The sequence below is a fragment of the Panthera onca genome, chromosome D3, assembly GCF_046562875.1.
Source record: "Panthera onca isolate mPanOnc1 chromosome D3, mPanOnc1 haplotype 2, whole genome shotgun sequence".
NCBI lineage: Eukaryota > Metazoa > Chordata > Mammalia > Carnivora > Felidae > Panthera > Panthera onca.
Window position 1 is genome coordinate 27,070,399 of NC_138350.1, and position 24,548 is coordinate 27,094,946.

At 51.3% G+C, this 24,548-nt stretch overlaps 1 protein-coding gene and 1 long non-coding RNA gene across 7 annotated transcripts in view; one reads left to right on the plus strand and one right to left on the minus strand.

Annotated features, from left to right (window-relative positions):
• Nucleotides 1-818: 818 nt before the first annotated feature.
• ARVCF (ARVCF delta catenin family member) overlaps nt 819-24,548 on the plus strand; it is a 49,651-nt gene continuing 25,921 nt past the window's right edge. For 3 of the 6 annotated variants that reach the window (XM_060612946.3, XM_060612948.3, XM_060612947.3), the window contains exons 1-2: nt 820-1,059; nt 6,513-6,566. The gene's annotated coding sequence lies outside the window, so the exon portion shown is untranslated. Of the gene's footprint in view, nt 1,060-6,512; nt 6,567-24,548 lie in introns of all 6 variants that reach the window. The other 3 variants (XM_060612949.3, XM_078435537.2, XM_060612950.3) reach the window with 2 other exon arrangements.
• On the minus strand, nt 17,163-21,396 carry LOC132665644 (uncharacterized). Its single transcript, XR_009604210.3, has 3 exons — nt 20,272-21,396; nt 19,915-20,067; nt 17,163-19,086 (listed from the first exon to the last, which is right to left on the minus strand). It is a non-coding gene; the product is annotated as an uncharacterized LOC132665644 (long non-coding RNA).

Consider the following 24,548-nt stretch of genomic DNA (forward strand, 5'->3'; position numbering starts at 1 on the left):
AAGTAGGGTGGAGAAAATGGGACACCAGGAAGTGTTTGTGGGGGGGGGGGGGAGGGGGGTATAACTCCTCCCCACCCCCAGGCCCTGAGCTGTGATTGATGGAGGAGGTTAGGGAGGGCACTCCTGTGGCAGTCCTGCAGGGTGGGCTGAGTCAAAGTGTCCGTAGATTCAGACCTGGTGGAGGAAAACCTCTGGTTCACCGAAAGGCCCTTTCTGCCTCAGAAACACGGCTTCCATCCTGCCTCGCTGAGCCAAGTTCAGACCCGTATCTCTGCTCTGAGAACCCATAGGCCCTAGAGTGTGACGGACTAGATTTGAGCCAGGTGACCTAAAGCAAGTGAGAATTCTGAGCTTCAATTTCCCATCTGTAAAATGGGAAGTCAGTGGAACTCTCTCGCGCGCGGCTTGCGTGAAGAATACCATCAGATATTGAGGGAAGGGCGCGGCGCGCTGCTCCCGGCGAACAGCAGGGGCCGGAGAAAGGACCCTAGCGAACTAGGAACGGTTCCGGCGAGACTGGAAACCGAGAAAGGAGCACGGGGTCTGCCAATCCCCGCTCGGGGCGGACGGCACGGGGACATCCTGGAAGGCGGCCGAGAGTGGGCGGCCCCGAGGATCCCGCGGCCGCCGCAGCGGTCCCGGCAGGTGCCCGGGCCTCGGCCCCTCCACGAAGGGGACGGTCGTGGCTGGGACGGACACCCCGGGAGCCCAATGGCAAGCCGGCGTCTCCCAGCGCCCGTCCAATTGACGCCGGTTGCCGGGCCGCGCTGGGTCTCCCGACCAATCGGAAAATTCGCGTTCGGAGGGGGCGGGGCGGAGGGTCGCGTCGCTGGCCAGACCCGCTTTGCGCACGGGCCGCGCGAGGGGTGGGAAGGGCTGGCCCTGGGGCTGCACGCTGGGCCCAGGAGGGGTCCGCCCCTGCACCCGTCCAAGTTGAGCCCCCGCGGACCGCTAACCGCGCCTCGCCCTGGGGACGTCGCGCCCCGTGAGCCGAGAGACCTGGGGACGCCCGTCTGGGGGCGGGGGCCACGCTGCGGGGCCGCCCACGCCGCGCTCCAGGTAGGCTCGGGCCGGGGGGGGCGGGGTCCGGAGGTTGGGGCCCGGATTGGGACGAGGCCAGAGGTCCGGGACGGGTTCGCAACTGCGGTCTAGCAGGGGCTGGGTCGAGATGGGGTCCTGGGCCGGGAATCGACGTCTGGCCGGGCATAGCTGCCGGGGTAGAAGCCGGGCCCCGCCCCACCTGCACCTTGCCGGCGCTGCGGTGCGCGAAACCCTGAACTACGGGGGGCGGGTCCCTTTGTGCACGGTCTCGGGGCCCTGCCGACTGGGCCAGGGCATCTCGCACCGCGCGTCCCCGTGGAGACTCGGCCGGAACCCGCAGCCTTTACTGCCCTGCGCGACGCCGGGTGCCTTGCGGCTGGGGTCCCGTAGCCACGGAAACTTTACAGCGGTCAGAGGGACGGCGGGGCCGGAGGAACTTTCCCGGGGCGGCGCGCCACCGGAACGCGCGAGGGCACGGCGGGGCCAAGGGGATGTCCCCGCTCCCGGTGTTCCCGCCGCCTAGAGGACGAGGGAGGGGATGCCACCCGGGGTTCCTGCCTGGTGCCCTGAACGGGGGCCGCCCCGACCGGGGATCCCCCGTTCCTGACACCCCTGAGTCCCCTCTGTGGGATACCGGGCCCGTGGCAGAGGTGCGTCCTCCCCACCTGGGGTGGTACTCAGCCTAGGTTTGCCAAGGTGTTCCCCCAGGGAAGGCAGCCTCATATCCCGAGCCTTACCATTTTAATCTTTAATTAAACGTTGGGTACTTACAACGTGTCACCGTTTCTAACCTATGCGTAGCGTTATCACTGAAAACATTGCTCAGGGACTTTGTTTTCCCTTTAGACCCAATCATGTTTAGAAACATGGAAAAGTATCACCCCAACAGGGTTTCATCCTTTGGGCTAGGCTCTTCATTGTAACCTCAGGTGATTACCCACCTCTCACACCCCTTCCTGTTGTCACTTGCATCACTGTGCAGGGCACACACCAAGTCAGGATTTATAAGCCCAGGGGCTTGGGCAACTAACTAAGGCTTAGAGGGCAATCTCCTCCCATGAAGACATGCAGCAAAGGTAGACTGACAGCCTCCATCCCCTCCCTCTGCCCCGACCACTAGAGATGTGGGCCACCACCAGAGGTCTGCTGGTCCAGAGCAAGTCCTGCCTGTCCTGTGCTCACTGTATCTCTGGACTTGGGACAGTTCTGGACACAGGAGACAGTCAGAGCCTCTAGGCAGTATACTGGGCCCATGGCCAGTAGTTCCTGAGCAGGTGATCCAGTCCTTGAGTCTCGCCATAGCAAGTGGGGCTGTGAATCAAGAATGCATGCTTTCCAGGGCACCTGAGTGGCTCAGTCGGCTAGACGTCAGACTTCGGCTCAGGTCATGATCTCATTGCTCATGGGTTCGAGCCCCGCGTCGGGCTCTCTGCTGACAGCTCGGAGCCTGGAGCATGCTTCAGATTCTGTGTCTCCCCCTCTCTCTGCCCCTCCCATGCCCGTGCTCTGTCTCTCTCTGTCTCTCAATAATGAATAAATGTTAAAAAAAAAAAAAAATGCATGCTTTCCCCCAGCCTTGCCCTGTCCCACCCACAGTGCCATGTCTGTCCCCTGCTTCCTCAAGTCTATGGTCCATTAGCACCCAGCACGGGGTTGGGCACAGAGCACTCACTATGCTCAGGTGTCTGGTGCTGGCCTAGGAAGGTCACAGCCAAGCCAGCCCTGCCCTGATCTTCTTTATAGTCTTTTCTACAGACGCAAATACTTGCTGACCAAGACCCTCCCAGATAAACTGGGCTAGTCCTCAGACCTGCTAAGTTAGCTCCCCACCATGCCATATTGGGGTTGCATAGCACCCCCTCCAGAGGTGGCCCCTCAGGTCTCTTCCCAGTTCCAGAGGTCTCTGCATCTCTGAGGCTCTGTAAAGGCAGGACTGTACTTCCATCCCTATTTATGCTGCATAAGGATTCAAGGTAGATGTACTGCACTCTCTTCTCCTCAGGGGCCAGGCCTGAGGGGCATGAGCAGTAGGATCCTGCACCTTCCAGAGGAGCCAAGAGTTACACACAGCTGGGAAGCAAGGGCACTAGGCATGCTAGAGCTCTAGCCAGTCCCTAGCATCTTCCCTGTGACCTGGCCTAGCCTCAGCAGTGGGAGGGAGTGGGGGTCAAGCTTGTCCTGGAGGCAAGCCCTGAGGACTGCCAGGGGGGCCAAAAGGGGTTCTGGGAACTTCTCAGTGGCGGCTCAAGTCAGGGGAAGGCATCTGTTTTATTGACATCAGCCTCCATCAAGACCATGATGCTGTTTTGGGCTGCTCAGCAGAAGACCCAGAATCAGGGAATAAACAGAGGGAACATGGGGTCAGGGATCCCATATTGGGCTTTCCTGACTGGGACAGCTGCACATCTCAGCTTATTTCACAGGTCAGGCCCTGAGCTGATGGACACCCATTTCATTCATCCACATCTTTCCCTCCTCCTTTCCCCTACTGTGTGTCAGGCACAGGCCCTTCCCACTGCTTCAGTGGATCCTGAAGAGCCAACAGCCTCTAGCAAAGCCACAACTAGCTGAATACGGCCACCAGAGGGCACCAGGGACCACCATGGCAGGCAAGACTGGCTCCACCCAGCCTCCCTCTGTGCTGGGACCCCTCCCTGAGGCACCTGGTAGGGCCAGAGCTCTGCTTTCTCCAGTCTGCCTGTCCAGGGTACAAGCTGGAGAGGAGCAAGGATCCCTGGGGCGAGGCCCCTCAGTAACCACCAGAGAGCCCCTCATCACCTTTGGTGCAGGCAAGAGGAGATGCAGGGACTGAATGGGGCTTGGGCAAGGACAACGATAGGCCCTGAGTGAGGCCTTCTTCAGGCCTGTGCCCCAAGGGCCTCCTTAGCTGACCCTGCCACCACCCAGGTGAGGATTCTGAGCCAGCCAGTCAGGATGAGGCTGCACTTCTTCTGTTCATTTGTGAAAGAAGGTGCAACAGAAGTGGGTGCCTTTTCACATTGTATCCAAAGTGGCCAGGGGCCTGGAAGAGCACATTGGGATTTCTCATGGTGGAGGAGGGCATGAGGCTTGAGTGCAGAGCAGGTTCCTAGGCAGACCTGCCTGACCCCCCACGCGGGTTCCTCAGCACCTGCCACAGCCCTGAGTTGCCTGCCCCGCCCACCCAGCCTGGGCCCTGTCTCTCCTCTGGATTCCATTTGTGCTCATGGAGCTGCCTCATGCTACGGACACACGACAAGTCCATGGCTTTGCAGGACTGGCTGCTTGGCAGCCCCTTGTGTCCTGGGCTCTTGCCCCGACCTGAGATGCAGCAGACCTTCCCAAGACTGGGGGCAGACTGGACAGATTTCCGGGGCACCCAGTGTGAGGAGGCCCATGGCAAAATGAGGCCCAGGTTACTATAGGCAGATGGAACTGCTCCATTTCTCAGGACCCTCCCCATTTGAGGATGGAGCCCGATAAGGGGCAGGTTTGGTGGCCCCCTCAGCCCCCAGGCTCCCTTGTTCAGGTGTCCTTGGCCAGATGAGTGACCCCAAAGCCTGCAAGTCAGCCCTGAGAGGGCTCTAAGAAAGGATTCTCAAGACAGGTACCCCCTGCGCTCTCATCACAAATCCCGTCACTGATTCTATTTTCGTATGTCACGTATGTCCACTCCCTCAGGGCTCTGCCCTGCCCCCACCTATGTAGTGTCCCGTGACAGGGGCACCCCAGGGACCTGGGGCCTTCCAAAGCTGCCACCACTTTACATCCTCCAGACCCTCCCATTCCCCCTACCCTCCTGCAGGAAACCTTTAGTGCCCTCCCCCCAACAGCGGCCCTGCAAATGCCCTCCCCTACCCCCCACTGGTGTCTAATACTGGCTCTCCTCTGTATTTATGGAGCTCTGAGCCTGGCCAGAGCCCCACGGGAGGGAACATGTTCTTCTTGTAGACAAATATCCCCAGCTGATGTGGGGGTGCAGGGAGTAGGAAGACCTGAGTTCAAATCCTGGACCCAGTTTCCCCATCTGTAAAATGGGGTGTTGGGCCAATCCAGGGCACTTGGCAAGAGTAAGATGAGGCACTTGGCAGCACCTCGTGAAGCTTTGCACAAGGCCAGCACTGAACAAGAGGCCAGGCCGGCAGTTATCAGGACTAAGGAAGGCATGTGGTGCTCTGTGGGACAAAACCTATATAAACATTTAAACCAAAAACAGAAGTGTCCCAGAAATGTCACACTCCAAGCAAAGCTGCTCCCTGAGCCTCGGACCTCAGGGTAGGAACAGTAGCTCCTCTGCTGCAGGCAGGGCGGATGCAGCAGGGGGGCAGGCTCCCTCCCAGATTGCCCTTTCAGGCACACACAAGAGTGAGTGTGCACGGATATAGGCGTACATGCAAACATGCCTGGCTCCCTGGCTCAGGCCACCGTTCTTTCCTGCCTCTGAACCCATGCATCCTGTTCCTCCATTGATCCCACTGTGACTCAGAACCCCTCCTCATGATGAAGGGGCTGCTGTGAGGCAGGGATACCCACTCTCAGGGCCCCCAAATAGGCCATGTCCACAAGAGGAAATTAGAGGCTCGGAACAATCTAGAAAACACTGTAGAGCCCAGGGGAGAGAGCTTCTATCACCCCTGACCCCCCAGGGATGACTTTCTCAGACCTCCGCTCCTCTCTGTGCCACCCTGGTTTTGGTTTTTGGTTTTTGTTTTAAAGATTTGGGTTTTGTTTTAAAACCCTACAATCAGCGTAGGGCTCAAACTCAGCAACTCCAAGATTAAGAGTTGCACGCTCTACCGACTGAGCCAGCCAGGTGCCCCTCCACCCTGTTTTTTCATTTTTATAACACACTCTCTGGCATCGTCCCCAGGCCTAGATACAATGACAGGGAATGTGTCTCCTGAGTCATGGGATGAGACAGAAAGCCCATGGGGCTACAGCTCCTGCATGTGAGGTACTCCTAGCTATAGCTCTGGCCCCTGGGTCCTGGGATCTTGAAGTTAGGCTGCCTTTCTCACAGGGACACGAGTTCTGGGCTGGCTCCAAGGAGCATCAGGAGAGGCAGGTGGCCTGCTACACAGGGCAGGAGTGGGGTCCAGGTGGGGAGAGCAGGACTAGGCGGGTGTTGGGTTCGACTCGGTAGGGCCAGTGAGATCCTGGTGCAGAAGTTCTCCTTGCTGTGCTGTTTATCACATCAAGACACACCCAGCTTTCTGGAATGGGGAAGACGTTATTATCATTCTAGAGCTGAACAATCAGTGTTGAAGGAGCTAGTGAACAGCATTAGAAATATTTACAAGGGACTGTGGTAGCGGTAGTCCAGGTGAGTGGGGATAAGAGAATGTGCACGAACGTGTGGGTACACATCAGGAGCGCCACAGGATGACCTCGGGGTCAGGGATGACAGTGCCCCCACCAGGGGTCTGGCTTCATCTAGAAAGGACTTAGCCCAACAGGTTGGCTTCACAAGGTATCCTCTGGTTTTCCTGCAGGATCTGGAGACATCAGGATGGATGTTGGGACATGCTAATTTCCCCTCCAGATAGGTAAGCAACCAAGGCTTGGCCTGGGGACATCCCCCTCTTTGCATAGGACAGCAGAGTGTCCTAGTGGGCCTGTCAGGTGTGGTTGACTGAGGGATGGACTATGACCCGGGGTGGTGTATTCTTCTGGTCAGCCTCACTTGGGTGGGCACAGCCCCAATGCTAGACAGGGGTGGGCATGGGGGCCTCCCAATGCTTGGACTCATGGATGCCCTGAGTGTGGTCAGCAGTCACCAGGTTGATATCTGGCTCGAGGGGTGAGCCTGCAGTGGGGTGGACCAACCAGGACATTGGCTGGATCTGATCCTCACTTACCTTGACTTGGATGCCCGCTATAACCATGTCTGGTATCGGCATAGCCCACCAAGCTTGGCTCTTAACTCAGGTGGTCCCTGCTGCCCAGGGGAGACTAGAGCTACCAGCTGGGGACAGGCCATCACGTGCTGGCCCGTGTCCTTGGATGTTTTCTGTGTTTGTGGGTTCATCTGGTAGTCACTCCTCCAGCAAGACTAGGGTATGGTGCTTGGGAAGTATGGCAGAGTTGGGAGGCTGTGTGGTCCCTGTGTCCCCCAGGTCCCTCTGAATGGTGGGAAGATATGTCCTGTTCGAACCCTGGTCTTTCAGGGTTTGCTGTGGTGGCTGTATTTACAGAGACGCCTCATAAAAATGCCTCTGGTCACTCTTGTTCTGCCAGTATGGGTGCCCAGTCCCCAGCCTGGGCATCTGCTCCTGCCCCACTGGGTGATGTCTCTATGGGAGGCTTGGCCAACCCAGTCCTGTGAATTCTCAGTGGTACTGTGTATCCAGCGGGGACGGCCTGGCCCAGCCAGTGACATACTCAAGTGGTGGGGAGAAGGCAGAGGCGACAAACTTGGGAGACCCCAGGCCTCTAGACACCTCAGTGTTCTATGCCAAGGGCTGTAGAACAGGGAGGGACAGGGCCCGGCTCCTTCTTCCTTGTTCCACATGACCGTGGGTGTGGGAAGCTGCCATTTGGTGGTGTACCACCTGGGCAGATCAAGTTCAGGCCAGGCATCTCAGTCGTGGGCTGTTGGGCCACATGGGGACCTCTGGATTGGGATGAAGAGGCCCAGGCTGCATCCTGGGCTCAGAACCTGGCATTGCTTGTGGCATGAGTGACATGGTTTCTAAGGGCAAGGTTGGCAGGGGGCTGGCCCCTGCCCCCCTTAACTCCTGGTAGGCCACCAGGCCTCAGGTCTGCAGACCAGCCAAACACCAAATGATAGCTCTGGTCACAGGGTCTCCCTTATCCTGCCTGCTGCTTTTGCCCGCTTTCCTAGCACTGCTTGCTTGTTTCCTGTCCCTGTGTATCCCTGCCACCTCCTCCTGGTCTTCTCCCAGTTTTTCTCTTGTCTTCTCTGTGCTTCTCTCTGCCTTTTCCTCTCTTTTGTTTCTGTCCTGCTCTTCTTGAATGTGGTGATTGATTATTCTTGTCTGCCATAGTAATTGATTATTCATGTCTGCCATGGGCACTGGAGGGATAGTAGTGGCGTTCATGCCATCTCTGCTCTGGGCTGAAACCATTTCACAAACTGGGAAGCAGAACCTGGGCGCTGGCTAGGAGCTCCCTGCTCTGTAGGCCCTGGGGTGCAGCCCTGCCCATATCAAAAGGGAGATAGGGATGGGGAGGCCTTGGGACTAAATTGGGACAGCAATCGATGGCAAGCACCCATCTATCTCCCATACTCACCTTCAGCCATTCAGCACCCCTGTGCTGAGCTCTATATCAGACACTGGGTTTTGTGACCACATCAGGCACAGACATGCCCCTGGGAAGCCCCCAGCCTGGCTGAGGAGGCAGCTACAGAGAAAGTGACCACCTGTAGAATTGCCAGGTAGTGAAGAGAGTAGCAGGGCTCCCCGAGAAGGGGGAGCCAGAAGGCGGTAAGGGAGTGATGCTGATACCTGGGGTACATGGGTGCCCTCCATTGCAGCCATGCCAGCACCAATACCACCTCTGGGAAACCACCCCGAGCCTGGCCTTGCCCCTCAGTGGCCTTGTCATTGGCCTCCATGCAGCTGTGCTGAGCATGGCTGTGCTCCTGTGACCACCTGCCCCATGCTGGGTTTTTTTGGCGTTTCGATGTGTATCTCAGCCATTGATAGGAGTCTTTATTATTAAAGTATGAATTCATCCCTCGTCTGTTGGCCTACTGCACATTCTTTCCCCATCTTTCAGTTTTTGTTTAGGACAGTTTTTCATCTTCAGAGATCTTTCATATTTTTTGGTGAAATCCATTGAATGTTTTCCCTTTTCAGTTATCCCATTGTCCTTCCTGAGCACCTAATGAGGTAAATACACCCTTATCTTACCCTGAGATATTTCTAGTTTAACATTTTACACTCAAGATTTCATTCATCTAGAATTTATTTTGATAGAAACAGAAGGTGAGGATTTAACTTTGTTTTTCACTTGTATCTGAACCATTTCCTGACTAACATTTTCTGTCACTGGAAATTGGAAGCATCGTGTAATGTGTTCAGGTTTACGGTGTCTGTGGAAAGCTCCCAGCCCTTAGCCGACACCCACTGCCTAGTTAAAAATTAAGATCAGGCCAGAGCTTCCCCTCAATCAGTCTTTTGTCCTCAAAAGTCATGGTTATTCTGCATGTTTACCCTACATGTGTGTGTTGGAACCACTCTGTCAGGTCCCTCTCCCTGTGACTTCTGTGGGAGTCACCTTAACCTGGCACTCTTTGGAGACAGTTGGCCCTCCCTGTGTGTATCTGTGGCATGTCCTATGCTGGTCTCCCCATGGCTCGGAGCCTTTGCAAGAGAGCCTGTCCCTCCTCTGAGCACTCTTGTTTACTGAGAAGAGGTTCCCGCCCTCGTAGAGCCTTTGCTGGGCCCTTGTTGGTGTGGCTGGAGAGCCTGGTGCAGACCGGCTGCTGTCTCTCCTTTGTGACTCTCAGCCAGGCATCTGAGGGCCTTTGTGATTAGACTCATGGGTCATATCCAGGTGGGCAAGTCCCCAGGGGAGCCCCAAGCCCCTTCCCACTCCAGCAACCCATTCTTCTCAGGCAGGGCAGAAGGAAGAACATTCTATGTGGTGGGACTTGGGTTCAGACCCTGGCTCTGCTCACCCTATTGGCCTTGTGAAGAACTTGGCACAGCTGATGGTCTGCTGCAGTTATGGCATGAGCGCTGCACCAGCTTCTGGCTGTGCCATCCCTCGTACAGGGTGATTCACGGCTGGTGGTATGGTCAGTGCGGCAGGGCCAGACTACTGAGGCCTACATCGCCCGGGCCACCAGGCAAGATGGTGCTGTGCTGGCTCTCCTGGCCAGTCTCTGCAAGCCCACAGTAGCATTTACCCTGGCCCTGCATTTACCCAGCCCCCCAACCCCCAGCTTATCTCACTCATAGGAAGACTGCCCACTATCAGGTGGGGAGATAGAAGTACCCCACCCCCATGGCACATCTTGCCAGGTTGATGTTAGCAGTTGATGAGTTTGGTATTTTGAATATGCCTTTAGTTAAACTTTTTCTTTTCAAAATATTTTCACTCTCTGTGAAATCCTAATTAGGCCATTCATTCGTCTGAATGTACTTGCTGCTCTCTGCATTTTGCAAGATAATGAGGCTGCAGAGATGCTGCCATCCCTGTGCTCCCAGGGCCTTCACTTTCTGCCCTGGAGGGAGATGCTGGCACCCCCATGGGCCATTGCTGCCCATGGGATCTGAGCCACAGTGCCTAGGGGTGGGGGGCACCAAGTATATAGATGGGGAAAGTGAGGCCTGGGCCACTGAGGAGTCTGGGATGGTGTAGATGAAGGGGTCTCAGCCCCAGCAAGGCCCGCCGTTCACAAAACAGCATCTCTCTTCACCTCCCACACCCCAGGCCCAAGATCAAGGCCAAGGGAGGTGCCTCCTGGATCCTGCTGGCTCCCTTGGGTGTGCCTGAAGGGCTGGGAGAGGCCACAAGACTGAACCACAGAAGCCAAATGACTATGGCACCAAAGTTCCCCATTTTGCTTCCTGCCCCCTCAGTGGGCACAGACTATCAGCCTCACCTGCCATCTGTCCAGGGTTAGTGGCAGGCTCATTGTCACCCAGGGTGGCAGGTGATCTGTCCAGAGTCCCAGGGTGGGCAGGCCATGGCTAGGACCACAACTGAGGCAGGGACTTGTGTGGGACCAAAACCATCTTCTCCTTTAGGCCTCCCAGCAAGGGGGTGGGGGATTATGATGGGGAAACTGAGGCTCAGCAAGCAGAGCTGGGCTTTGCTCCCAGGCCTGCTCCAGGCAAGCGCATCCTCCCCTTTCCAGTCTTCTTGGTGACAGTTCTCTGGCATTTGCCTATCTGTAGGGAGCTATTGGTTATAATGAGACTATCTCAGTATTTGTATTTGAAGAAATAATTCCAGACGTTTATTTGCCAAACCTTTGAAACAAGGGCATTGGTTAATTTTTAATTAAGCCTTTCTGCTTGCAGGCTCTTGTCTTTATGGGGCCAATACGTCCAGAGGTGTAGTGTTGCCAGGGGTGGGGGTGGGCGATTCCCCAGGGGCATGGTGCAGGGAAGGCGGCCATCTGTAACAGGCAGAAGCCTCGTGCCCTGTGAGAAGGCTGGGCCTAGCACGCCGGCAGGCACGTCCCCCTTGCTCCTGGTAACTCTGTCCCCCTTCCATGACTCCAGCTGTCCTGCTCTGCTTGCTTAGAGCGACCCCACAGTCGATGGGCAGGAGGAGTGAACCTCAGACAAGACCCCTGGTCTGAGAACAGCTGCCTTGGGTGGGAGGAGGGGGCTGGGTGAGAGTAGAGGAATGTCAGCTATCCCTTCCTTGAAGCTGGTTGGGGGGCAGGGAAAGCTTTTGAGCTGGGCCTGGTTTTCTTGTTGACTCCTTCAGCAAATATTTGTCTGGTTTCTCCCTCACATGAGATCCCCCTGTTGCCTTCAGGATAAAAGCCATACCTGGTCCCTGTGATAGCAGCAGCCCTGCTTCTTGCCATACCCACCTCCAGACTCAGCAGGGTCTGCCTGAGTGAGGGTCTATGTAGACTCACACTCTGCATCATTCTAGATGCAGAGATGCCCTCAGCAAGGCAGCATTCTCTTGAGCCTTCAGGGGCCTGAGGCAGTCCTTCTCCTGACATTTCTCTAGTTTCTTGCAAAAATTGGCCTCAGCATAGAGCACATGCTGTGATTCCTCAGTACAGCCCCTGCACGGGAGCCACAGTACTCTGTTGGTGTGGATACTGTTTTCCAGCCGCTCATCCTTGCTTCCTTCTTGCAACAGAAACCTGCTGCTTGCCAGGTGCCATGGTGGCTGCTACTCCACTCTGGCCTGTAATCCAGCAGAGGCCAAGGTGGTCTGTGTCCCCACTGCCCACCCCCCCCCCCCACCTTTGGTACCATTTGTGGCAGCAGGGGAAGGTTTAGATTTATTGTGTCTGTTTTGTGTGTGCAGGGGCCTAAGAGCTGGTGACAGAACTTTACAGTGTAATCCTAGGCTTACAGGTTAATTTTCTGTATCTTCTTTAGGTCCTGTTCTCTCTGAACTCTATACATTAGAAATTTCTGTTTCTGGCATGTAAAAGGTGGTCAGAGTTGCATTGGTCTTTTCAATGGGAATCTTGGTTTGAGGACTTTATTCATATTCCTTCTTTTTAAATTTTTAAAAAAATTTTTCAACTTTTTATTTGAGAGAGAGAGAAAGAGAGAGCAAGTGGGGGACAGGGGCAGAGGGAGAGAGAGAATCTTAAGTAGACTCCACACCCAGCACAGAGCCCTATGCTGGGCTAGATCCTATGACTGTGAGATCATGACCTAAGCTGAAATCAAGAGTCAGATGTTTAACCAACTGAGCCACCCAGGCGCCCCTTCATTCTTTTTTTTTTTTTAAACCACATTTGAGTATTCTTTATTTTGGATTCAGTTATGTTGTTGATTCTCTCTGTTGGAAATTGTCTGGGTATTATACCTGGGGAAGCTTTAGAAATAGGCAGAGAGAAAACTTAGGAAACTTGCTGCAAAGGATGTTTTAGTGTTTCTTCATTATGCTCTGGTGTACTCGTATTCATAGTCATTCTTTATTGTATTCTAATGAAAGTATTTAAAACTATGAATTTACCTCTGAGTATAGCTTTGGCTATTTTTTTCCCCAGCTTTGTCAAGATATAATTGGCATATAGTATTGTGTAATTTAAGGCATACAGTGTGATGATTTGGTACACATGTGTATTGCAAAATGGTAAACATTTTGTGGTAAACATAATAAAATTATTTGACACATCCTTCATCCCACATAATTACCATTGTTTTGTTGTTATGGTGAGAGCATTAACCAATGACTTCTCTCATAGCAACTTCTAAGTATACGATACAGTGTTGTTAACTATAGTCACCGTGCTGTACATTAGATCCCTGGAACTTACTCATCTTATAACTGAAAGTGTATAACCTTTGACCTGCATTTCCCCATTTCCTCTACCCCTCAACCCCTGACCACCATCATTCTACAATCCATACATTTTTATGTATAATGTCTGGATAAGTTTTTCATTGTTTCTAAATAGTCAACTCTATGTATGCTTGAATTTTTATCTTTTATCTATTTATTTAAAAGAATGTTTTACATATTCTAAGTTATTACACAAGATGGCTCTTTTTAAATGTTTATTTGACAAAATACACGCAAAATTGACCATTGTAACTATTCTTAGATGTATTGTTCAGTATCAGTAGGTATAGTCACATTGTTGTGCAACCAATCTCCAGAACTTTTTTATTTTGCAAAATTCACACTCTGTTTCCATTGGTGGACCCATTACCTCCTCCCCCTAGTCCTTGGAATCACCATTCCACTTTGTCTTTCTATAAATTTGACTACTTTAGATGCCTTCTAAAAGTGGAATAATACAGTATTTGTCTTTTTATGAGTGGATTATTTCACTTAGTATGATGTTCTCAAGATTTATCATGTTGTAGCATGTGTCAAAATTTCCTTCCTTTTAAAGGTGGAATAACATTCCATTGATAATAATGGTTCATGATCCATTAGTCTGTGTCACATTTTGTTTTTCTATTCATCTATTGGTAGGCACTTGAGTTGCTTCACCTTTTGGCACTTATGAATAATGCTGTTGTGAACATGGGTGTACAATATGTCTTCAAGACCATGCTTTCAGTTCTTTTGGATATATAACCAGAAGTGGAATTGGTTGATTGTACAGTAATTCTATTTTTAAGTTTTTGAGGAACCACTGTATTGATTTTCATAGTGGCTATGCCATTTTACATCCCACTAACTGTGCAAGAGCTCCAATTTCTCCACATCCTTACCAAAACTTGTTATTTTGTGTTTTTGAGAGTAGCCATCTAATGAGTGTAAGGTGACATTTCACTGTGGTTTTGATTTGCATTTCTCTAACATTAGTAAGATTGGGCATCTTTTCATATACTTCTTCGCCATTTATATATTTTTCTTTGGAGAAATGTCTGTTCACATCCTTTGCCCATTTTTAAAATTGGGTTATTTTTTGTTGTTGAGTTGTAGGAGTTATTTACGTATTTTGGATATTAATCCCTTATCAGATACATGATTTGAAAATCTCCCATTCTCTATATTGTTTTTTTACTCTGTTGATTGTGTCAGTTGAACAGAAGTTTTAAATTTTGATATAGTTCGATTTATCTATTTTTACTTTTGTTGCCTATGCTTTTGATGTCATATCCAAGAAATCATTGCCAAATCCAACATCACAAAGTTTTTCCCCTGTGTTTTCTTCTAAGAGTTTTATAGCTTTAGCTCTTACGTTTAGATCTTTGATGCATTTTGAGTTAATTTTTGCATATGTTGTAAGATAAAGGTTCAACTTCATTCTTTTCCATGTGGATATCCAGTTTTCTCAGCACCATTCGTTGAAAAGACAGTTCCTTCCTGCATCCTTGTAAAAATCAGTTGACCATATATATATGAGGATTTATTTCTTTTCTATTCCACTGGTCTTTGTCTGCCTTCATGCTATGACCGCACAGTTTGGTTACTATAGCTTTGTAATAAATTTTGAAATCAGAAAGTGTGAGACCTCCAACTTTGTTCTTTTTTATGACTATTTTGGCTGTTCATGGCCCTTTGAGATTCCATATGGCTTCTAGGATGGAGTTTTCTATTTCTGTAAAAAATGCCATTGGGATTTTGATAGGGACAGAATTAAATCTGTAGATTACTTTGGGTGATATTGACATCTTAACAATACCAAGTCATCCATTGCAGAAGCATGAGATATCTTTCCATTTATGTATGTCAGCTTTAATTTCTTTCAGGAAGGTTATATACTTTGCAGTGTACAAGTCCTTCTTCACCTTTGTTAAGTTTATCCCTATGTATTTTGTTCTTCTTGATGTTATTGTAACTAAATTCATTTTCTGAATTTCCTTTTTAAATTGCTCATTGTTAGTGATTTCTGTTGTTTTATATTGTACCCTATAACTTCACTGAACTTGTTTATCAGTTCTGAGTGTGTGTGTGTGTGTGTGTATGTGTGTGTATAATCTTGAGGATTTTCTACATGAATGATGTTATCTATAAACAGATTCTTTCACTTCTTCCTTTCCAATTTGGATACCTTTTATTTCTTTTTCCTGCCTACTGATCTAAGATTTTTTTCCTTTTTTTTTAAATTTAATTTATTTTTTAAATTAAAAAAGTTAGCATATAGTGCAACAATGATTTCAGGAGTAGATTCCTTAATGCCCCTTATCCATTTAGCCCATCCCCCCTCCCACAACCCCTCCAGTAACCCTCTATTTGTTCTCCATATTTAAGAGTCTCTTATGTTTTTGTCCCCCTCCCTTTTTTTATATTATTTTTGCTTCTCTTCCCTTAAGTTCATCTGTTTTGTATCTTAAAGCCCTCTTAAGAGTAAAGTCATATGATATGTGTCTTTCTCTGACTGACTAATTTCGCTTAGCATAATACCCTCTAGTTCCATCCACGTAGTTGCGAATGGCAAGATTTCATTCTTTTTGATTGCCGAGTAATACTCCATTGTGTATGTGTATGTGTGTATATATATATATATATAATCTTCTTTATCCATTCATCCATCAGTGGACATTAGGGCTCTTTTCATACTTTGGCTATTGTGATAGTGCTGCTATAAACATTGGGGTGCATGTGCCCCTTCAAAACAGCATACCTATATCCCTTGGATAAATACCTAGTAGTGCAATTGCTGGGTCGTAGGGTAGTTCTTGATCCAAGATATTTAATAGAAGACTTGGACAGAAATGACAAAAGCAGCATCCCTGCCTTCTTGATGTTAAGAGAAAAGCTTTAAGTCTTTCATTATTGAGTATGATGTAAGCTGTGGTGACAATATGATGTGTAGCATACGTAGTATGATGTAACATTTTATGTATGGCCTTTATCATATGAAGGTAGTTTCTTTCTATTCCAAGTTTGTTTTGTGTTTATATCATAAAAGAGTGTTGAATTTTGTCTTTTATTCCCCAATGAAATGACCATTTTCCCCCATTATTTTGTTAATATACAGGGTATTATGTTGATTGACTTTCATGTGGTAAGCCATCCTTGCATTTAGGAATAAATCCTACTTGGTCATGATGTATAATCCTAATATACTTCTGAATTCATGGGGTGCCTGGGCAATTAAGTCAGTTAAGCATCTGACTCTGGATTTTGTCTCAGGTCATAATGTCATGGTTCATGAGTTCGAGCCCCATGTTGGACTCTGTGCTGACAGCACAGATTTTGTTTGGGATTCTTTGTCTACCTTTCTCTCTGCCTCTCCCCAGTGTGTGTGTGCACACGTGCTTGCCCTCTCTTTCTCTCTTTCAAAAATATATAAATAAACATTTAAAAATATATATACTGCTGAATTCAGTATGTTGGTGTTTTGTTGAATATTTTTGCATCAATATTTATAAGGGATATTGGTCCATAATTTTTTTAATGTCTATTTTTGAGGGGGGTGGGAGGGGCAGAGAGAAAGGGGGACAGAAGATCCATAGCAGGCTCTCTGCTGACAGCAGTGAGCCTGATGCAGGGCTCGAACTCATGAACTGTGAGATCATGACCTGAGCCAAAGTTGGATGCTCAACCGACTAAGCGACCCAGGTGCCCCGGTCTATAATTTTCTTTTATGGCTTGGTATCAGGGTAATAATTCCAGCCTTGTAGAATGGGTTAGTAACTGCTCCTTTCTTGTCAATTTTGGGGGACAGTTTGAAGATTAATGTTAACTCCTCTTTGAATATTTGGTAGAATTCACCAGTGAAGCCATCTGGTCCTGGGCCTTTCTTTTTTGAGAGGATTTTGAATACTGATTCAGTCTCCCTGCTAGTTACAGGTCTGCTCAGGTTTTGTTTCTTCATGGGTCAGTTTTGGTAGATTGTGTGTTTGTAGGAATTTGTTCATTTAGGTTATGCAATTTGTTGGTGTGCAGTTGTTCATAGTACTCTGTTATAATCTTTTTTATTTTAAAATATAAAAGAAAAGGCATATGGAACACAAGAGATGGGTGTTGTTGGGAATTTTTTTTACATTTTTCAAGTTTACTTTTTTAAATTTTTATTTAAAAAAATTTTTTAATGTTTATTTATTTTTGAGAGAGAGAGAGCAAGCAGGGGAGGGGCAGAGAGAGAGGGAGACACAGAATCCAAAGCAGGCTCCAGGCTCTGAGCTGTGAGCATGGAGCCTGATGCGGGGCTCGAACTCATGAACCATGAGATCATGACCTGAGCCGAAGTCAGCTGCTTAACCAGCCGAGCCACCCAGGCACCCCTCAAGTTTATTTTTAAGCAACTGAATTTGTAAAATTAAAATAGCTAAAATGTTCCTTTGTTTTACTTCATTTTTTTTTCAGTTTCACTGAGTGTAATTGATAAACTTGTAAGCTGTTTGAAATGTACATTGTAAGGATTGGATATACAAATATATTGTGAAAACGTTCCTACCTTCTAGTTAATGAACACATCTGTCGTATACTTAACTTTCATGTTTGTGTGTGTACCGGCATCTGTGTGTATTGTTTGGGTTTCTGTTGTTGTTGTTGTTGTTTGGCTTGGCTGAACTTTGTGTTTCATGGATTCATATCTAGTGTCTCTCTCTCTCTCTCTCTCTCTCTTTTTTTAATACCTAATCTCTTATACTCATCAGCCCACAGATGCACAGATATCCTGAGACAGTAAAAATACTCCCCACAGGCAGCTAACAAAGGACTGCTAGGAACAGCTAGTCATCTTAAGGCACATGGCATATCAGGGCATTGCTGGAAAATACAGTTCAACCTCTCAGCAGCCCTTGTACCCCAAGGGATGTTGCCTGGAGCTTCTGCCTATGGTAGGGTGACCCCCTAATTGAAATAGCCTGGACTTCTCTGGGCAATCTGGTGAGCTCCCAGTGAGCCATGTTTGTTCCCTCCCAGGGAAAGATGGATCATGCGAATGGCAAATCATGACTCTGAAAATCCAGGAATTTCACTATGAAGTTTCCTTAAGGAATTTCAGAGCTAGGTTAACTTTTTTAAAGATCTTGATTTAAGGAGGCCAGGCATCTTGTTTAACAAAGCTGTCAGCTATTCCTGGTTGTAAAAGTGTCTGCAACACAAGAGATGGTGAGTGGGCAAGACGATGTGCAGCTGACATCTGGGGATGGACGATGTCCAGCCCCGCCAGGATGTGGACAGCCTGGTGGAGAATGTGAACCCAGAGTTCAGTGCGCCTGGGTACTGGGAACGTTTGCACAGCCAGCAGATCAGGCGGGGTGGGCCTCCTTCCCATACTGCAGAGCTGATATCAAACATTTAGGAGACTGGGGGAAACATCAGCCTACCAAGAGTGAATTGTAAAATGCCAGAAATAGGCATATCCACACTTTTCTTAGCTTGTTTTCTGGACAGAAAGCCCCGCTTCTGGCAATGTTGTGGGGTGCCGATCCACTCTTCCTGCCTCAGGGAATTCCTGTTCTGTGGAAGTTTAGCCCTGGGATCTATTTTCTACATCTCCTGTCTTCCCTCTTTCATCAACTTTTTGTCATTTTCTGCTGCTTTGGAAGGACTGCCCCGAGTATGCTTTCTGCTACCTCACTCTGCAGATTTGCTGCCATGTCCTGTCTGCTGTTGTTTGTTTAAAATCTCCATTGGGTCATCATTTCAGATTGCTCCTTTTCATTATGGTATGTTCCCAATTCATCGGTTCAACACTCTCTTTGACCTTTTGAGGACACGTATCAGCTATTCCCTAATACTTGTGCTAATAAATATGCTAAATGTAATTTAGTGAAACGCAACTCTTCTCGGGTCCTTCAAAGGCAGTAGGATTTGCCCCAGGGTGCTGGTGTGCTGTAGGCAGTTCTGTGCTGGCTGGGTGCTTGTGTCCAGGGTCTGTGGCCCGGCCACCCTCACCTGCTACAGAGAGACGTTGGTGTGGACCAGAGACTGGGGCCATTTGCAGACTGTGGTGCCACAGACAGGCCTGGCTTCAGAGGTCTCAATGCGGGGCAGCAGCCTTGCAGGTGTTCCGGACAGTAACGGGGTCTGTGTAGGATGCTGAACCTTAGCATGAGCCACAATGGCTAAGGAGTGCTAGTCCTACTTTCCCCTCCCCCAGTTAGGACCTGTCAGGACTTTCAGGCTACCCACCACCCATTTTCCGGTGGGGCAGGTGAGGCCCCACAGAGCAGCTATAGTGAGCTCAGTAGCCACCACACAGCATAGGGGGGTGTAAATGTGCCTGTGGGTGTATCATGCATCCTTGGGGGGGGGGGGGGGTGTTCATGCTTCTGTGGGTGGCTGCTCACATGTGCCTGCAGGTGAGTTTTAGGAGGCCCCCAAACTGTAAGCTGCCTTCTGCAGTGTTCCCACCTCCTTTGGGCAGGGGTAGGACACACAGACAAGTCCAGCCCCTAGCAGGCTCTCTTGGTATGTGTGGGTGGGTAGGGGAGCCAGAGAGGACGTGCAGGGCCTGAAGTCTGTGCTGAGGCTGGTGGAGTGGAGCCCCCTGCCCTTTCCCACTGGGTCATTTGCATATAAAAGGCGGGAGTTTGCTGCTGGCTGGAGGTTGGTGGTGTCTGGACCTGTTGCCATGGGCACTCCCTAGCTTCAGGAGCAGCTGAGCTGGCTCCCAGCCTGGAGAGGGGGTTAGGAGCAGCAAGGCTGGTAGCCAGCTAAGTTTCTGGGAGGGAAGGGATGTTTCTGGGGGCCCCAGGAGAGGCCTGAGCTGACCATGGTCACATGCTTGTTGACCCTGGGCAGAAACAGACTAGAGGGGACTTGGCCCTTTGATGCTGTGGGGCCAGGAGCAAGGGTGGAAGGGCCTGGAACCTCCCTCTGCAGGGCGTGCTCTACTCTTTCACCCACACTCACCTCTGAACCATCTAGAACCAGGTGGCCATGGCTGAAGCCATCCTCTCGGGTCTTCCTGGAGGGTCTTCCTGCCACCTTGGTGTTTGTTGGTCCTGTCCCAGGCACTGTACTGGAAAGGCCCAGCAGAGTCTCCCTGCTGGGTCTCCAGTGTTCCTAATGAGGAAATAAATGAGGGACCAACTTTTGCACACATCTCACTCTTCCCCTGGAACCTCCTTTAGAAGGCTGAGGAGGATCTTGCTAAGCCCAGGCCCCAGCAGCAAGGATAGTGAGAACCTGGGCTGGGCTTTATTGGCAGCCCCCCTCTCTATAGGCCCCACCACCCCCACCCCTCCCAGGGCTGTGGAGAAAACTGACCTGCTATTGCTAATGATTGTCCAATGCAGCACATTGGTGCCCGCAAGCAGCTAGCAGGAATGTGACAGGGAAACCAGACAGGGAGGGAGAGGTAGGGGTGGAGGGGGTGCTTATTGACTCAGTGGACACTGCCATGTCAGGGTTGGTCCCTTGGCAGCCTCTCTGGGACCCGCGTAGAGCTGCCCACAAAAGGGATTGATCTCTCCTGGGGCCAGCTCTACCCCCAGCTGCTGCCCCAGGGCCATGATCCCCCACCCCAGTGGCTTAGTTAGCAAAGCTGCAGTGGGTCAGATTGAGGTTGCTTGGGGAGGGCTGCCGGGCAGGGTGCCCAGCATGCAGGGGCACTGCCAAGTGCCTGGTCAGCAGCCGTCAGGGTGGCAAGGACCTACAGGCTGGGGTGGGGAGGGGTTCCACTGCTGGGAGCCCGGTAGGGTGAACCTCCCTCTCTGTGGGATGGGGCCCTGACAAGGCAGCCTCCTCACTGGAGTGTGGGCAGGAGTGCTCTGTGCTGGGTCCCTGTCACCAGGCCCACATTGCCCTCAGGGTCTCATTTCCCCTACCCTAGAGCAAACTATGTTATAGCCAGTTTCCCTCTTACACAAGTCTGTCCTGAGGTTGTTTCTGCAGCAGGCCTGCGCTAGGCCACAGAACTGGGCCAGTTGCATTCTCCCTGGGGCCAGCAGGCAAAGATAGGCACCCCCTATAGGAGGGGAAGCCAGGTGAGAGAAGCGAGGGACCATGAGCTGGGATGCCATGCACAGCCCCCTCAGCAGATCTGCTGCCAGACTTGCTGTCATCTGACTTGTCTGCCCACCAAGCACTTCCCGTGCCCAGTCCCCATTGGGTCTTGAGCCTGGTTTCCCATCAGGCAGGAGTTTCCCCATAGCCACTTATCTAGGCAGAACGTGTTCCTTGTCAAAATGATGAGGAAGACATGGAAAATCCCCCAGACTCTAGCAGAGAGCTGTGGGGCTTATCCCAAGGACACTTCTGTGGGCAGCTGGGGCAGGTGGCACTGCGGCGGGGGGTTTCGTTCTAGCTGCTAATCACCAGGCTCTCCCATACTAGCTTCCTTGGCTCTGCAACGCAAGAGGGGGATAGCTGGGCTGAGGGGCCCTGCCTCACCACACCCTCCCCCCAAAGGCTTATTGGCCACAGGCTCCTGGGGGCTGCACCTCCACTGCCCCTCAAAGGGGCTTTGTGCCACCACAAAGAGGCTCTGTCCCTCACAGAGAAGCCTGGGTGTTGCCATGGTGATAGAGGGGGCCAGGAAGAAGGGGGTCCACCATCTTGTGGGGGGGGGGGGGAAGGGTGTTCCTGGTATACACAGGCTGGTAGCCAGTGTGGGTGACTGCTGTATCTGCCTCACTGTGGCCCTTGACCTGGCTGGACAGCTGCCCAGCTATACCTCAGTGGGGCTATCAGGATATTTCATGGGCCCCTTGGCCCCTCAGTAGGGACTGGGCTCCCAGGCTCTGGTGCCAATCGGATCTGTCTGCATTTGGTCCCAGCCTGGCCTTGAGCCTCAGCCCCCTCCTCAGGAATGCCTTGGTCTTTTGCACACCCCAGAGTGTGGTAGGGTGGCACTCTGAGCCTGAACCCTCATCACTGCCCCAGCATGCTGCTCTGCTGCCCTTGAGATAGAGTGTATGTTGGGGAGGGTGTGAGTATGAGTCTCTGCTGGAAGAGATGAGGGAGCCACTCAAGTTCCCTTGGTGGCATTGGTGTTGGAAGCAGCAAACTAGCCAGCTTCCACACAGTAGGATACCCTGGTACTTGACCATTCCATTGGCCCCCGCCCAGTTTCCCCATTCATGACCAAGGTGGAGTGGGTGGCTACTGGTGCAAGCAGAGAGGGCAGTGGGACTGCCAGTCCCCACTCTCTCCATTTAGAGCCCCATGGCTCCCCAGCCCTGGGGACTTGAGCCCTTGGGGTGCTCCTGGACTGGCTGTAACAGAGACCCCAGAGGAGGTGGATCCTTGCTGCCCATACCCACACTTGGAACCTGCAGGGCATCACCCTTGGGCTATGGCTGCAGCTGGAATCTGGGTCAGGTACAGGAGGGACAGCAAGGGGACTTCCCTGAATACCAGCCTGGGGTCTGGGGGAGAGCTATCCATCTCCATTCCATGAGTTCTGACAGGCACTTCCCAGGGAACCAAGGAGACTTGGGGTGTGCCATAGCTGGCACATGGAGCAAGTATCTGAGACCTGCCCCAGTGGGAATCTCAGGCCACCCCTTTAGGTGCCTCTCATGGTGGCCCCTTGTGCTCAGGCCTCCCACCGAGGAAAAGCAGCTGGTATACTCACCTGCCTCTCCCTGCACTCGCATCCAGGTGAGGCCTGCCTCTGCCATGTCCAGCCCACAGTCACCCAGTCACTCCTAGTCCCAGGCTCTCAGCTCCCACTCTTCAAGCTCTCTGGGCCCTTACAGGTGTCCCTGCCTGATGTGTCCCTGAGCCTCCTGCATCAAGTACTGCCACAGCCCCCTTGTCCTTTTGATTACCTGCTCAGCATCCCCCTTGTCCTGGAGCTAAGCAGTGCTGCCTTGGACCTGGCCTGCACTTGGCCTAGGGTGCCCCATTGGCACAGGGGAAGAGCCCTCCCTCCCCAGACTGTTCTCCCTGCACATGTGAGTTGTCCTCCATATGATCATCAGATGGGTGCTGCTGGGTGCCTGTGTGGATAGCCTGGGGGCAGGAGGTCACTAAGGGGCCATCTCTCCAACCCTCACCCCCACCATGGCGTCTGGTCACTTGCAACAGGGGTACCTCCTCTGCTGGGGAAATCTAATTTCCAGGCTAAATCCAATTATGGCTCTATCAGCTCCCTGAAAATCCCTCTGCTTCCCTTGATCTGCAAGGGGTACTGCTCAGGCCCCTGGGGAGCTGAATTCCCAGTCTTCCTTGTTCACTTGCCGGCCTGCTAGGGCAGGTGGCTGCTTTTCCGTCTCTTCCTTACCTTCAACTATAGCAGTAACTCGGGTCCTCACAGAGCACTGGCAACACTGGTGGGTACAGAACTTTGCCGCCCAGAGTGCCCCAGCGGCCTGAAAGGCCTTTCCTTCCAGTCTTTTCTCAGGGTGCGTGCACGCTTGATGGTGTCCACGTTCATTGCTCTGCATCTTATATCTCTGGCCACATCCCTTGTTTATAGCCTTTACTCACTTGGAGTTGAGGTTCTGGTTTTTCCTTATTGACTTGCAAGAGTACCTTCTAGATGAAGGGTGTCACTTTACTGCTGGATGTTACAAAGACCTAATCCCAAGGTGTTGATTGTCTTTTGGTTGTCTTTATATTTTTTCTCCCACTTTCTGTTATGGAAGGTTGTAAATGCACAGAGATAGAGGGGCTAGTGTGACATGTCCCCACGTGCCCCTCACCAGCTTCCACTGTGATGAAGTCAAGGTCTAGAAGCAAGTTATCATCTTTTGTCTGAAATGCTCACTGCATATGTTACTGTAAATGGTGTCACTTTAAAAACCAAAACCAAAAAACCATAACCACAATACGTGGCCCTTTTTTGGGGGGGGGGATGTACAGTAATGGTTCGTTTTCACAAAGTCAAGCTGGTTTGTCTTTCCTTGGCAATTTCTTCCACTGCTTTGAGGTTAAGAATAGCCTCCTCCTGCCCAGACAGCCCAGGCCCTACACTGACTTGGGAGCAACACTATAGTCCTGCGTGGGACTGGCAGACACGGACTCTGCCCTGTGTGAACCCCACGGCCCAGGCTCCAGCCTTGGCTCAGTGCCCATCCTTGCGTGCTGGCCAGAAGCTATCCCCGCAGCTGTGGGTACCATCTGACCACAGTAGGGGTGACAGGGTAAAAATGGGCTCCCCATGAGGCCTGGCCAGCAGTGTTGGGAGCAAGTCTCCATGCTGGCGGTGTTGAGGATAGGGGAAATGATGCCCTCCCAGGCAAAGGGGCTTTGACACTACCAGGCCTGGATTCTGCTTCTGCTTACACCATTTCCTCCCTATCTGGGAGGGGGGGCAAGTGGGGCAGAATGAGGTTCAACCAGTGGCCAGTCCCCTCTCTCCCCTCTTGGGGGACAGCTGGCAGTGTGCCGACAGATGGCCGGCAAGGGGTCGGGACTGGCGCCCAGGCCTCCTGCCTGCCTCCCCCTGCCGTCCTGACCCTTAGGAAATTCCTCTAATTCCTCAACCCAGATTGGACTCAGGCCCCATAATTTGATTTTCTGGAGCAGGGTTTGGCTGGACTCCTTATGAGGAGGAATGTCTGGGTCAGCAGGAAGACATCAAATGTGGGTTTAGG